Genomic DNA, 16,338 nt, shown 5'->3' with positions numbered 1-16,338 from the left:
GAGCTTATTCGTCACCTATGTGCTAATAATTCATTACCTTTGCTTATTGGAGGAGACTTTAATGAGATCCTTAGTTATGAGGAGAAAGAAGGAGGAGTTGATCGTCATAGACGCGAGATGGGTGCTTTTAGAGAGTTGTTGGATGATTATTCTCTCCGTGATTTGGGAGTTGAAGGGTCATGGTACACTTGGGAACGGGGGCTCTCTGTTTCAACTTGCATTCGGGAAAGGCTTGATAGATTTGTGTGCAACATGTAATAGTCGAACCTTTTTCCTAATCAGGTGTGGAGAATCTTCTTGGAAACAAATTAGATCACTCTCCTATTGTTCCTTGGGCCAAACTTTGCAGTAACATCTGGAGGAAAGGGTGTGGGTTTCGTTTTGAAACCTATTGGTTACTTGATGTCAAGTGTGAAGTAGAAGTTAAGGTGGCGTGGGAGGGTTTTATTAGTGATGAGATCACTCGACACCTCTTTTTGGTGGGTCACAAGCTAGCAGCATGCATGGAGTTCTACACGTTATAGCAAACTAGAAGACCAAATTAAAAAAAATGGAGAAGGCGCTTGCTTTGGCGCAACAATAGGAAGTTATGGAGGCTAGTTGCAAGGAGTGTGCTGATCTTGAGAAAAAGCTCGATGACTTGAATGGAAAAATGAAGCCTACTGGTACTTGAGATCAAGAGTGGCTGAGATCAAGGATGGGGGATAAAAACACTCAATATTTTCATCATAAAGCTTCCTAAAGAAAGAAACGGAACTATGTGAAAGGCCTTCAAAATGATGATGGTGTTTGGTGTTCGAAAGAAGAGGAGATCGAAAGCATCTTTGCAGTTATTTTAGCAACATTGTTAAATCTTGTAACCCTTCTGATATTAACTTGTATCATGTTTTGTAGTATATTACTCATGTTATTTTTGAGAGTGTAATCAAGCTTTGTTAAGACCCTACACTAAGGATGAGATTTATGCAGCTCTTTCTCAGATGCATCCCTGCAAGGCTCTTGGTCCTGACGGCAGCATGCGAGTTTTTACTAGCGGTTCTGGCATAATATTGGTGACGATGTTGTTGAGTTTGTCTGTAACATCCTTAACAGGCATCATTTCCCTGTTGATTTGACCTGTAATAATATCGCTCTCATTCCGAAGGTGAAGACACCAAAAGTTGCTGCTGAATTCATGCTTATTGCTCTTTGTAATGTGCTGTACAAGTTGGTCTACAAGTTATGAGGTTAAAAGATTATCTCCCGTCTATTGTTACCGAAAATTGAGTGCTTTTGTGCCGGGTCGCCTGATTACATGTCATGCGTTTATTGCCATGGAAATTTTCCATTCAATGAAGCACAAAAATCAAAGTAAAAGGGGGCACTATTGCAATTAAGCTGGATATGAGCAAAGCCTACAACAGAGTTGAGTGAGGTTTTCTCAGGAAGATACTGCTTACTATGGATTTTGATGGTAGATGGGTAAACTTGATCATGTGTTGTGTTACTTTAGTCTCTTATTCCTTCATCATAAATGGAGGTGTCCGCAGTTCTGTTGCCCGTGATAGAGGTCTCCGGCAAGGTGAATCGCCTTTCTCCATATCTCTTTATTCTGGTTGCTGATGTATTTTCTAAGATGATTCAAAGAAAAGTTTAGGAGAAACTGATCCATGTTGCTAAGACTAGCCGTAGCGGGCCGGAAATTTCTCATCTTCTTTTTGCAGACGATAGTTTACTTTTTACAAGAGCCACCTATCAGGAATGCACATAAATTGTTGATATTCTCAACAGATATGAATTGGCATTCGGACAGAAAATTAATTATGAAAAATCGGAGGTCTTTTTAGTAGAGGGGTAAGTGTGGAGTAAAAATATGTTCTTATGGGAATTCTGAAGATGCGGCAGGTTGATAAGCATGAGAAATACCTTGGCATCCGTCCCTTCTATTGCAGGAAGATCAAAGAAAATGATTTTTGATTCTCTTCTTGATAGAATTTGGAAGAAACTCCAAGGTTGGAAGGAGAAACTATTATCGAGAGCTGGAAAGGAGGTTCTATTGAAAGCAGTCATTCAAGCGAACCCTACCTATCTTATGGGATTTTATAAACTCCCTGCTATGATCATCCAGAAAATTCAAGGTGCTATGGCGCGATTTTGGCGGGGGAGTTCGGATGCAAAAAGGAAGATTCACTAGAAAAATTGGGAGACAATGTGCACTCTAAAATGCCTTGGAGGCATGGGTTTCAAAGATCTCGCGGTCTTTAACGATGCCCATCTTGGCCATCAGGATTGGCGCCTTATCCATGCCCCTCATTCTCTTTTTAGCCGTGTTATGAAGGCTAAGTACTTCCCATCTTGCGATTTTATCGATGCCTCTCTTGGCATTCTTGTAGCTACTCTTGGACAAGCATATGGAGTGCAAAAGCTTTGGTGAAAGAGGGTTTGGTTTGGAGGGTGGGAAATGGTTTAGGCATTAATATTTGGGAGGCACCATGGGTTATGGATGAAAATGATAAGTACGTTAGCTCTCCTCGAAAAGATGATATTACTTTGGTGAATCAACTCATTGATCTATATAGTATGGAGTGGCATTTCGATGTCGTTGATGAGGTGCTTAATGATCGCGATCAGAAGTGTATTCTTGCAATACCTTCAAGCTCTTCCTCCCCTAATGATGTGTTGACGTGGGCCTTAACAAAAGATGGAGATTATTATGTCAAAACTGCTTATATGCTCGGTAAAGGATGCAACTTGGATAATTTCCACAATGGTTGAGTCGAATTATGAAGTCTTGAGGTTAGTCCCAAAGTCCTTCATTTTCTATGGAAATTACGCACTCATACATTACCTACTTTGTTCCATCGTCATCTCATTAAAGCTGCGGAATGCCCTTGGGGCTGTGGCGAGAATGAACCTGTCCAACATGCTACCTGCACTACCCACGATTTGATGAAGTTTAGATGGAGAGTGGCTGCTCTATGATGCGTGACAATAGTAGTTGTAAAACCATGTGTGATTTAGTTGAGAAATGGAAGCAGTTTGACATGAAGATGAGGGTAAAAGGTGCTTTTCTTATGTGGAGTATTTGGGGAAAGAGAAACAATAAAATCTTCAACGAAACAGCTACTCCAAACCATGTGTTGCAAAACCGAGTTGAGAAGTTGGCCGAAGAGTATGGTAAGTACTCTAAGGGTATTTACCATCGTCCCATGGCTACTGCACCTAGTGCTCGTGTTTAAAGCCCTCCACCGCGATTCAATTTGAAGATTAATGTGGATGCATTACTCGAGGTTGAAGGATGGGAAAGACTTGGTGTTGTTGCTCGTGACCACTTAGGTGGCGTTCGTTTTGCAGCATCGCGTCGAGTACGAGCTCATTGGATGCCAAAAATTGCAGAAGCCAAAGTTATTGAGATGGGTGTGCGTTTAGGGAGAAGGTTTGGACTGGAGAATGTGGTTGTTGAATTTGATTGCCAAGCTGTTATTAACAGGCTCCGAAATACTTCTTTCTACCTCTCAGATTTAGATAATGTTTTATCTAATATTTTCTCCTCTAGCACTTATTTTAATTCATTAGTATGGTCTCATGTGAAAAGAGATGGTAACTTTGTTTCTCATCACTTAGCTAAGCTAGTTCCGTTTGGTGTAGAACAAATTTGGGAGAACCACTCTCATCAAGAGGTGGCTTCCTCTATTTTCATAGACAATCTTGTCCATTGATTAATCTAGCTTGAGCTTTTCCCCTAAAAAAAAAAGACCAAGAAGATAGTGCCTAGTCACCAAGAACTTGGAGGAAAAAGGACAAAGAAAAATACTTCTACTTCTGCAGCAGTGGTGTCGTCGTCATCGCCATTCTTACCCATGCCTTCACTTCCATTTTCTCTCTCCTCAACATTCCAAACTAGAATATTAGGTTCTCATACTCGAATGATTTGTTCTTTCTCCATTTATTTCTCTCATCGCCTCTCTCTCATCTAGATTGGTACTGGTAATTAAGCATTTCCTCCTTCAATTGGAATTTATAGAATTAAATTTATGAATTAATTTTGTTTTCTTGATTTTCGACGGGGTTTGTACTAGTAGTCTAGTTAATTGTGTAAATTAATTCGGTTAGTTGGAATGATATATGATTTATATACTTAACCACAGTCCCGTCGCCAATCTCGCTCCAACAGATTTGTGGGTGAGAAGTTGTGCTTTGTTGGTGTTTTGTGAGGAGGAATATCAGTTTAATCACGTGGTTGCTGCTGTGAGTTAACAAGTGGCATGATGTGACAATGGGTGGATGAATAGAATGAGAAGGGAGAAGGGGGGTGGGTGGGAGAGAAAGGACAAAGACTTTGTAGAGGGGATGAAGAGGAAGAGGGAGATGATCATGAAAATAAATTGTTTTTTTTCCTTATTGTTTTTTAAAAAGGTTTGTAATTATAAATATAAAATAGTTAACGACGTCCAACATTCAGTACAAGTTTTGGTTATCCGTGATGGGGTGAAAATATCAAAGTTATTTGGAAAAATGGCCTAATTGTCAGGGTTATCTTATAATATCTAAAAAAAGATGATAGAATTTGAAGTTGTGGGATTAATATAATCATATTATATATTTACGAATTATGATATAGAAAAATTATCGTTGATAGTAATAATTCAAACACCACAAAGAACAACAATCTATCATACTAAAAATCAGCTGTAAATTTATAGTAGTACATATTTTGAGATCTATTCTGCTAATGATTTTGCTTTAGCTTGTCTTATTACCATGGCACAATCTTGACAAAAACTTAACGTCGATGTTAAAGAATTTTTCTTAAGGAAGATCTTTTTTTTTTTTTTTTTTTTTTTTTTTTTTTTAGCAAGAAAGAAAACTAGGGTGGAACCCAAGAAACGGGCCACCCTAAAGCATCCTTACGGATGATTTGAGAAAAGGAAGTATCCAAAGACGAAAGATGATAACACAGATTAGAAATGGAATGGCCATAGTGAGCCATCCAGTCGGCAGCAAAATTAGCTTCTCTAAAAATGTGCTGAATGGAGACGGAATCAAACTTTTGCAAATCTAACTCAGCATCATGAATCAAAGAATAGATAGACCAAGGAATCTTCCAAATTCTTTTTATCGCTTGAATAACCGAAAGATTATCCCCTTCAATAATCAAATTTTTAACTCCCAAAAAAAGAGCACCCCTGATACCTTCCCTTAGACCCCACGCTTCCGCTACCAAGATGGAAAGATTATTAGCAATAGAGCTAGCACCACTTAACAAAACATTCCCTGTCTCATCTCTTAAAACAAACCAAAAGAAGCAGCACCATTATTTAGCACTGAACCATCAAAATTAAGCTTAATATAAGAAGCTTGAGGAGGATACCAGGAAATGCCTGCTCTGCTCGGTCGAGAACTACTAGTGACAGGGCCTGGCAAATCCCACCCATCCTTGGTGACACTAGACCACTTACTGATATAAGCCTTAATCATGGAACCTACCTTTTCAGGAGTAAAGGAAACTTGACTAAATGTAATTTGGTTCCTAGCATACCAAATAAACCACCACACTATAGCTATAATCTGCACCTGACGAGACCCTACATTCGAATATAGACCGCAGACATACTCAATAAAAGACGGCGAGGAGCCAAAACCTGGCAGATTAATAGGAATCCCGGAAGAACACAAACTCTCAACCACATCCTTTCCAAAAGGGCAATCCAAAAATAAATGGTGATCCGACTCAGCAGGGGAATTACAAAACACACATTCCAAAGGAAGAAACACATGACTAATCTCTAGACGCTTCTTAGTGGGCAACCCATTCTGACAAATTTTCCACATAAAAAATTTAATTTTGGGAGGGATATCCAACCCCCAAATCCAATTGTAAGAAATTTTACTAGGGGGATTCAAACCATAACCTTGAAGAAGAGCAACTCCCGACTTAACAGAATACTCACCATCTGCAGTTAAACCCCAGAATACCTCATCTGCAAGCTGATTAACAGGGACAAAGATATTAAGTATAACAGACATAATAGAAGATGGAACCATTTGGGCAAGTAGATCTCTATTCCATTGCCCATGTTCCAGCAGAAAATGACTAACCTTGTAATCTTCAGTACCTATCACAGGAATACACTTACTGGAAATAGGAACATTGAAAACCCAATTATCATGCCAAAAAGAAATAGTTCTTCCATCCCCCACCACCCATCTGAGGCCTTTCTTAAAAGGAATTCTCAAATTCATAAGTTTACGCCACTGCCAAGACACATTAGCTTTAACCTGATAAGAGAACAAAGTAGCCTGTTTTAAATACTTTTGACGAACTAACTTAACCCATAAGTTATCAGGCATTCTAATAATTTTCCAAAGAAGTTTCAGTTGTAACGCTTGGTTATTGATTTTTGCTTTCCTAACACCCAACCCACCAAACATTTTGGGTTGACACACTTTATCCCAACCAATCAGATTGGGCGATTTAGAATCAGAAGGCTTATTCCATAAAAAATTCCTATAGGATCTATCTAGCCCTGATAAGATAGCCAGTGGAAGAGAAAAACTTTGCATTTGATAATTTGCCTTAGTAGCAAGATTTGACTGCAGCAGAATAGTGCGACCAGCTTGAGATAACGAATTTGCTTTCCATTTGGTTAACTGATTAGTTACCTTTTCTAGAATGGGACTAAAAGTGGCTTTAGTAACTTTGTCACACACTATGGGACACCCTAGATAATTCCCCAGAGAAAGGGAGCTATCCATCTGGAGAATTTCCTGAAACTCAGTCAGTAGCGTCGGAGAGGTATTAGCAGTGCATTGAAAAGCAGACTTATGATAATTAACCAATTGTCCGGACATAGAACAATACTTATTTAAGATATCTTTTATAGCATAGCAACTCTCAGTTTTTGCTTTTGAAAAAATCATGGTATCATCTGCAAAAGTGAGAAAGGGAATATTTACCCTCGAATGACCTAGAGTCACCCCTACTAATCGAGACCCAGGCCCACTGGCTTGAAAGAGGAGGCGAGCAAGAATTTCAGCACAGAGAATAAAAATATAGGGAGACAACGGATCACCTTGACGGATACCCCTTGAAGGAATAAACATCTCTCCTGGGATCCCATTAACTAAGACTGAAAAAGAAACAGTTGAAATACATTGATTTATCCAATGAACCCACTGATCACAAAAACCTAACTTACGAAAAGTTGCTAGAATAAAGGGCCATTCCAGTCTATCATACGCTTTTTCCATATCAAGTTTAATCGCCAGCCACCCTTCATTTCCTTTTTTATTCTTAAATGAATGAAAAACTTCATGAGCCAATAAAATATTGTCCTGAATTAATCTTTCTGGGACAAAAGCCCCTTGTAGGGGATGAATTATCTTTCCCAGGACTTTTTTAAGCCTATTAGCCATAATTTTCGAAATGATTTTATAAATAGAGGAACAAAGACTTATTGGTCGGAAATGATTTGGATTAGATGGGTTATCTATTTTCGGGATTAGCGTAATAAACGTGTGATTAACTTCTTTAAGAATTTTGCCATAGTGAAAAAACGCTTTAACAGCCCTAATTACCGAGTTACCAACCAAAGCCCAATATTTCTGAAAGAAAAAAGGGGTGAACCCGTTCGGACCGGGAGCTTTATCAGGTGCTCGATCAAACAACGCTTCCTTAATTTCCTCACTAGAAACATCCTCACATAGCTCATTATTATCTTCTTCCGATATAATGCTCTCAAGTAAATCAAAATCAACTTCTGCATTAAATCTACACTCACTATTTGATAGAAATCTCTTCTTAAAAGCACTTGTAAAACATTGTTCCACCTCTTTTGGATGCGAGATTCTACCATTATCGGAATCTAAGATAGAAGGAATAATATTACGATTACTTCTAATAGAAGCACACGCATGATAATATTTAGTGTTGGAATCCCCTAACTTGAGATGATTAGATTTAGCTCGAGTTTTCCAAAATTCATTCTGAAATTCTAATAATTTTGAGTGCTTTGTTAAGAGCCTATCCTGGTGAGAACCCAATGTTCCAGCCTGTCCTTGATCTAGAATGATACGTTGTATTTTATTTAGTTGGTCCTCAACTGACTTGATTTGCCTATTAATATTACCAAATCTCGTATTTACCCACTTTTTAGCATTTGCTTTAAGAAATTTGCATTTTTTTAACAAACAATACATATTTGATCCCATAAAACGCTGCGCCCAAGACTTATAAACTAATACTTCAAAATCTTTTCTAGTAGTCCATAACTTATCAAACTTAAACGGGGGGGAATTTAGCAATTTAGGGAGTTGTAATTGAATCGAAATTGGGCAATGATCAGAAGAGGTGAAAGCATGATGTTGAATTCGGGAATTAGGGAAAAGATTAACCCATGATAACGAAGCTATACCTTTATCTAGACGCTCAAATAAATTGCTATTACTATCTCTAGATCTGCGCCACGTATACGGATTGCCATAGAAAGGAAGTTCAATACAATCAACAGCAGCAAAAAAATTATTCATGTACATTAGTCGAGCAAAACTAAACTGTGCACCACCCTTCTTATCTTGTTGAGAACTTAACTCATTGAAATCACCCATAACTAAAAAAGGTCCACTTAAATTATTAAGAAAATCAATAAGTTCATCCCAAAAACTTTGCTTAAGATTATAATTAGGGGGAGCATAGATAAAAACGAGAGTAAAGCTAATATCAAGTACCATAATAGATATATTACAAGCCCAAAAGCGAGAAGTTTTTTTAATAATTGTAACTAAGAACGGATTAGAAGGTAAATCCTTCCACAAAATCCACATACCACCTGCTAACCCTATTGAAGGAATGAAATCATGCGCGGAGAACCCACTATGACGTATCCACCCTTCAGAAGGAGGGGAAGATACCTTAGTTTCACAGAGCATCAAAAAACTAACATTATTCAATTTACAAAAAGATTTGATTTCTTCCAAAATAAGAGGCCTTCTCGAACCTCGAACATTCCAAGAACTTATAATCATAGATTAATAGGTGATAGAGAAAAATACCCAAAGCTTACGGCCTGCTCCTCTTCAGTTCTGAACTGGCTGAATCTGCTTCAACTATCCCCTTCCTTCTTTTAGCAGAACTCGAGGAGGATAGCTGCTCAGCAAGACTAGCCCCTTTAACCCCCATACTTTCGATATGCTTCACTATAGAGTGGTCTGAGTAGATGGAATGAAAGGAGTTACCAGGCTGTGAGGAATAATCCTCACACATTGCATCCTCATCAGGCTCAGCCATAATGTACGTATCATCATCAACATCCGAGGAACCATGCAACTCAGCAAACAAATCCTTACCATCAACATCATCAAAAGGAGCATCTGGAAGCATAGCAGTAGCAAACAGGTCCTCAGGGTACACAACCCTTAGAGGAATAGGGCTACAGACAACAGCAGAGGGGAGGGGCATAGTCTTAAAATCCCCCAGGGGCACTGGGGAGTGCTCAGCCTTAGGGAGAGCAACAGTCAGAGAGCTAGATGAAAGAAGGGGAGGGAGCACAGCACAGTTACTAGATTCATCATCAGAGGAAGACACATCTACCACAACAGTTTCTTTCATAGGACTCTTACCCTTACCATCAGCCACTGGGAGAGACATCATAGCAGTTTTAGGAAAATTCTGCACAGGCTTATCTGAAATCACTACACCCTTAGTTGCAGTAGGATTAGCAGCACCAGAAAAGACTTTACCAGGAAACTTCTTTGAACCAGAACCAAACACAGGACCAGGATGACCAAGACGAGGTCTTGAAACATGCCTAGGCCTAGCCTCCGCCACATTAGCCTGCTCAGCTGTGGTGGGAGGCATGGCTTGCCTATTAGCATTGTTCAAAAACTCAGCTAGCCACTTTTTCTTCGGATTTTGCAAAAGCATAACCTTACGTTCTTGCTTAGGAGGGGATAATACAGAGCAGAAATCAATAGTATGAGATTCACATCCACAAAAAGAGCATCCAACCGAGAAATCCTCATACCAAATTAGAGGGACAGTTATATCAACACTAACACAAGCCCTAGCAAATCGTATTTTATGCCTTAAAAGAGACCTAGCATCCAGTTTAATCAAAGATCCAACAAAATTTGCAGCTAACAGATTTGCTACAGATTCAAAATTCAATAATTCAGTAGGAAAACGAGGAATTCTTACCCAAAGATCAACATACTTAATCTCTTCCACAAAAGGATCAAAGTGAGCCTTCCATGGATATATAACAAAGAGCTCCCCCATCACATGCCATGGTCTTTCAGACTAGACAAGAAATAGGTCACCAGGGTTAGCAAATCGAATAAGAACCCAGTGATTTCCCATATCAAGAAAATCAACATCACCTTTACAAAAGCTCCAATCAGCTCGTGTTCTAGAAATAATAGTTCTCAGATCAACCGGTTCACCCAACATTTTCCCCACTAGACAAGACTGCGATAAATCAACAATATCACGTTGTACCTGAGGGAGGTCATCTAGCACAATGACCTCAGGAAAAGAGGGAGGACCAGGGGGGTCGAGAGATACTGCATGAAGAACATCAGTACTATTTTCTGCTACAGAACCCTGAATATTAGGGTTACCAACTTCTTCATTAAGGTTTGACACAACAGGGACATAATTAAGAACCACATCTTTGAAAGACGGAGATACCATGATTATACTACTCAAAAGACAGAACGAAATAACGAGAGGAATAGAACTTAGAAAGCACAATGCAGAAAAGAATATTAAACGGAGAAATTTTGTGAGATAATAACCAATTACCTGAAGTAAATCCAATTTATAGCAAACGAGAAAACTTACTTTGCAATGGAAAAAGTACCTTAGCGCAGAATTATCAATGTGAAATCGCATCGCATTAAATGCTATAACCAAACTTATGAACAAACACCCAAAAGCAGCACGCCAAAAGAAGGCAACAGGAGAGAGAAACTCAACCCAGAGCAATGCAATGATGAAAGGAAAACAAAAAAATTTAAGATCACTCTCCCTCAGCAAGAGAAATAAATGACCCATCAAATCCCCAAATTTTTCCGCCCTAACCCTAACCCTAAATTTGTACTTGACCCCCAGAAATTGCGTCCACACCATCACAAATGGAAGACAAATCATCACTTTAAAACACTTAAATTGCTTGGTTAACCCACAGCTATAAACATAGCCCTGCCAACATTTAGGGATATAATTACCCTGCAAATTAATACCATTCGCAAGATTAATGAACTGACAGAAGAGAGAAAGCAGATTAACCAAAAATTTGGACAATCGCAACCCTATAATTAAGGCTAATTGCAGAGCTTGAGTAAGAATTTTGCATTTATGGCTGTGATTTAGAGCAAAGAGATTAAGAAATTGATTTGGGGATTTTTGCTTTTGGACTAGGGTTTTTCGGGCTAGGGGGCTAAGGAGGAAATGCTGAGAGCTTCTCTCTCTTACTTTCTCTCTCATCCCTTAAGGAAGATCTATAAACTGATATGAATTGTATTTTTTTTTTTTGAGGGGAAAAGTAGCTATATTACTCTAAGGACAAATTGTCCATCAACACATAGGGAGCCACTTCTGGAGGACAATGGTTCTCCCATATTTGTTCAACCCCAAACGGGATGAATTTTGCCAAATGATGAGCTACATAATTCCCGTCACGTTTAACATGTGACCATACAATGGAAGCAAAACAAGTACAAGAAGCTAAAATATTAGAAAGAACTAGATCCAAATATGAAAGAAAGATGGCGTTCTTTGACAAGCGGTTGATCACAACTTGACAATCCGACTCCAAAATGACTTCTTGCAAACCATATATGCGCCCCAACTTCACTGCCAATTCTAAAGCCTTAGCCTCTGCAATCTCCGGAGCCCAAAAGGCTCTAACGCGTCGAACAACAACAAAAAGGACCCCTCCATCAAACTGTCGAGCTATCACGCTCATACCAATCCAGCCATCCACCGCCAAGCACGCATCAACGTTAAGTTTGATAGTACCTGTAGGTGGAGCAACCCACTATCGGGGATTCCTAATGGGACCGGTCAGGGGAGGATTATAAATTTTGCTAGCATACATACCATTCTCTTCCACCAGGCGCACAACACGCTGAATTAGAACATGGTGAGGAGTAACTTTATCGCTGAAGACCTTTGCATTCTCTCACCCCAAATACAACACGCTAAATAAGCGCCTTTGATTCGCAGCTTACTATCCACTCCACGCCAACTGACAAGCAGGTCACTCATGGGCAGTGACGCGTCGCTACTGCATAGTGCACGACATCCACTGTCAGTCCAAAGGGTCGCCATTCTCGGACTAGTTAAAAATAGCATGGCCTTGGGTCTCTATCTCACCACAGCCCCATGGGCATAAGTCATCGTCAGACATATGAAGATACTTGAGGAGGCTTCAGACAGGGAGGGTAGATGTACATAGGCGCCATAGAAAATGTCTTACCTTGGGGCTCACATCCAAACTCCAAATGTCCACCCATGCTTGGTGGAAATTATCAAGGTTTCCCCCTTTACCAATCATATAAGCTGTCTTCACCGAAAAGCTAGCATCTTTCGTAAAAGTTCGAGTTAGTTCATCTTTAAGAATGCATCTTATATCTCTCATTCAAGAAAGTTTCAAGAACATCAATCTTCCATTCCATACATTCAAAATCTAGTACAGTGATGTTACGATTTTATATAGAGTTTTTCTCCCCTATTTATATGCTAAAAGTTACAGTTATGGTGCTCTTAGGAGCCATTTGGTACTAACTCTCTCCATCTAGTTGTGATTTGCTGTTTTGTATTAGATTGTAGGTTTTGGGGAGCTATTACCTACCTTATATGATCGCACACTGGATTAGAGAGGTTGGACGCTGAGTTTCGAGATCCCGAGGATGCTTTCCGGGACTTTGAGCAAAGAAAGAACAAGGAACGAGCATAATCTGACCGGCCCGATACGATCGGGCGGCCCAGCCCAATACGATCGGGCGGCCCAGCCCGATCAGGCGAAGAAATAAACTTCAAGATTCTGCTGCGGGCCCAATTGGGCGTTGAACGCCCAGTCGTGATTCGGTGTTTCGCCCGATCGGGTGACTTGGCCCGACGTCGGGCGCCCTGGCCAGCTGCTGTGGACCTACTATGTCCATAGGCCGCCCGATGGCATCGGGCGGGTCGGCCCGATCTCATCGTGCGCCTTTGGATTTTGGTCCTGTTCTTCGGTTTTGGAGCTCGATTCCATCGGGCATCTTTGACCCGATAGGGCGACTGTCGTCACGCGTTTTTTTAATGAATACGGGCCCGATTTTTTGAGACTTTTGGCTATTGTTTTAGGGCTTGTATAAATAGAAAAATCAGAATTATTAGAATCATTTTGGTTTTTATTATTAGTTTTCTCTAGAGAGTGATTTGAGAACCTTAATTTAGCGCTTTGTGATTTCAATTCAAGATCAAACCTTTTGCTTATTCACAGTTCAATATAATTTGGTAATCTTTCTTCATTATTTCTTTGTTATTTAATTGTTAATTAGATTCTTTTCTTAGCTATTTGCAATGTTTCAAAGTATGAGTTTTTATATGACTTTTGCTATTGTTTTCATGATTATGAGTGAGTAGTTTTATATCTAGAATTGTGGGGATCTATGTATGCAATGAGGGATTGATAGATTAGTTTGATTACCTTATATTTCAATTGTTTCCTTTGATTGATTCTTCATGCTAGAACTATAAGTTAGGCCTGATTTATATTTCTATTGTTGCAATACTGAATCTGCATCGAGAGGAGAGATACCGTATAGGCTTTCAATTATTAGGCAAAGTGACCCTTGACTATGCGAGAGCGACTGGGTGATCTTTGAGGGGGGGTAATGTTCGAGAGAAACTACTTGTGTCCTAGACAGTTTGACTTACACCTTCATATTTAGTTATGCTATTTGCTCAGTTTAGTAACACAACTCTATTCATCTGATTTTGTTAGTGTAATATTAGAGTTCAGATACAATAATATAACTTCTCCCTGTGGATTCGATCATGATTTCCCTGACTACTAGTTAGTGGACCTTGGGTTATTTTTGATTAGGTGATACAACTTAAGCCTATCATATAACACTCACCAAATTAAAGTTGGCGTTTGGCATGCTAGTAAGGAAACGCCCACTCTCATCAAGCACCCAAGGATTGTTCCACATATTAATTTGAGTGCCATTCCCGACCCTCCACATCACTCCTTCCTTAAAAAGAGCTTTCGAACTCCAAATAAATGCTACTCCATGAAAAACTATTCGAGTGCCCCAGGGGAGCATTCAAGAAATCACTATTAGGGAAATATTTGGCCTTCATCACACGTCTGAAAAGAGAATTCGGCTCATGGATAAGTCTCCATGCTTGGCGCCCTAACAAAGCATCATTGAATATTTTTAGATCTTTGAAACTCATACCACCTAAGCAATTCAAATTGCACATTGAATCCCAACTCTTCCAGTGAACTTTCCTTTGCGAATCAGAGCCACCCCACCAAAATTTCGCCATAGCCGACTGAAGTTTCTGAATGATCGAGGCAGGAAACTTATAGACTCCCATTAGATAAGTTGGAATAGCCTGGATGACAGACTTCAATAAAACTTCCTTCTCAGTTCTAGATAAAGTTTCTCCTTCCACCCTTGGAGTTTCTTCCAAACTCTATCAATCAAAGAATCAAAAATATCTTTCTTTGATCTTCCCGAAATAGAGGGGATACCAAGGTACTTCTCATGTTTGTCAACTTGCCGCATGTTCAAAATGGTTGTCAACTCATCTTTCTGCGCGATACTAACTCCCCTACTAAAGGATACTTCCGACTTAATTATCATAGTTAATTTTCTGTCCGGATTCTAGCTCGTACTGGTTGAGAAGATCAACAATAGTAGTGCATTCCTGTTGGGTAGCTCTAGTAAAGAGTAAACTGTCATCTGCAAAGAAAAGATGAGAGATTTCTGGACCGCTGCAGCTGGCTTTAGCTCCACGGATCTGCTTATCCTGAACTTTCCTCTAAATTATTTTAGAAAAAGCATCAGCAATCATAATAAAAAGATAAGGAGAAAGTGGATCACCCTGGCGAAGACTGCGGCCAGGAATAACAGAGCCACAAACCCCTCCATTAATAATGAAGGAATAAGAGACAGACGACACACACTTCATAATCAAATTCACCCATCTCCCATCAAAACCCATAGTAAGCAGCAATTTTCTGAGAAAGCCCCACTCCACCCTGTCATAAGCCTTACTCATATCAAGCTTCATAGCAATAGTACCTTGCCGATTTCGATTCCTGTTTTTCAACTGATATGAATTATATGATGTTTGAGATCCTATGGAAAAATATATGTAAGCGTCCCACATTTAATAAGAGGTAGTATATGTAAAACACTTGATAAGTAATCTCACTAGTATACTAGTAATCTCATTATTGATACCGAAAACATTTTAGCAAAAATTATGGTATGATTGCACAATTTATAAAATGTTTGAGGACTAATTTGCTTTATATACAGATTAATTAATAGGGGACAACTTGTACAATTGTAGGGCTCATTTGCTACTTGGATGTTTTATAAGTCATTATTGGTCCTATTTCAAATGACAACTAATTTTTTTTGATTCATATAATTAAGTCAAGAAGGCAGTACTCAAATGACAATTGATGATATGTAATTTAGAGACTTATGAAGTAAGAAAAGTTCAAAATTGATTCCACATATCTTCGACACCCAAATTGTGAAGTATAAATTCCTAATAATTGGCAATACAAGTATATGTGTGAAATAGAAGATCTACATTCCACACTTCTTAAATAAATTTAAAAATTTGTCCTCTCAAAAAGTTTTTCTAAAACATTTCTAATTAATATGCACACCTTTATGCATTTTATTTTCTTCTATAGTAATTCAGATTAAAACATTGTAACTAAATACTAACATGTACTACAATCATTTTTTTTTAATCTGCGCACTTTCCTTTTTGTCAGTTTTTTTTAATCTACACACTACTACTGTTTCTATTTTTGGTAACATGTCACATCTACTTTATCTTTTTTTTCCACCTATGTCATCTACTTTTTAATATTTTAACCTACTTTTTAGTTTCTCTTCATCTTTTTAGTTTATATCTCATACTTTTGCGCTTTCTCTTTGATTCTCTTCTAAGATTACTGTGTAGATTAATTTGAAACACAAGTAATAATATAGTGCATAATATTTTCAACAAATTTCAATATACAATTAGAGATTGGCGTTTGGCAGCACTACCAAAATCCAGAAGTTAAGTTGTTGTTTGCTCACATGCTTGATGCCTCCAACATTCCCGTGGAC

This window comes from Beta vulgaris, chromosome 6 (assembly GCF_026745355.1).
Source record: "Beta vulgaris subsp. vulgaris cultivar EL10 chromosome 6, EL10.2, whole genome shotgun sequence".
NCBI lineage: Eukaryota > Viridiplantae > Streptophyta > Magnoliopsida > Caryophyllales > Amaranthaceae > Beta > Beta vulgaris.
This window is presented reverse-complemented; position numbering follows the sequence as displayed.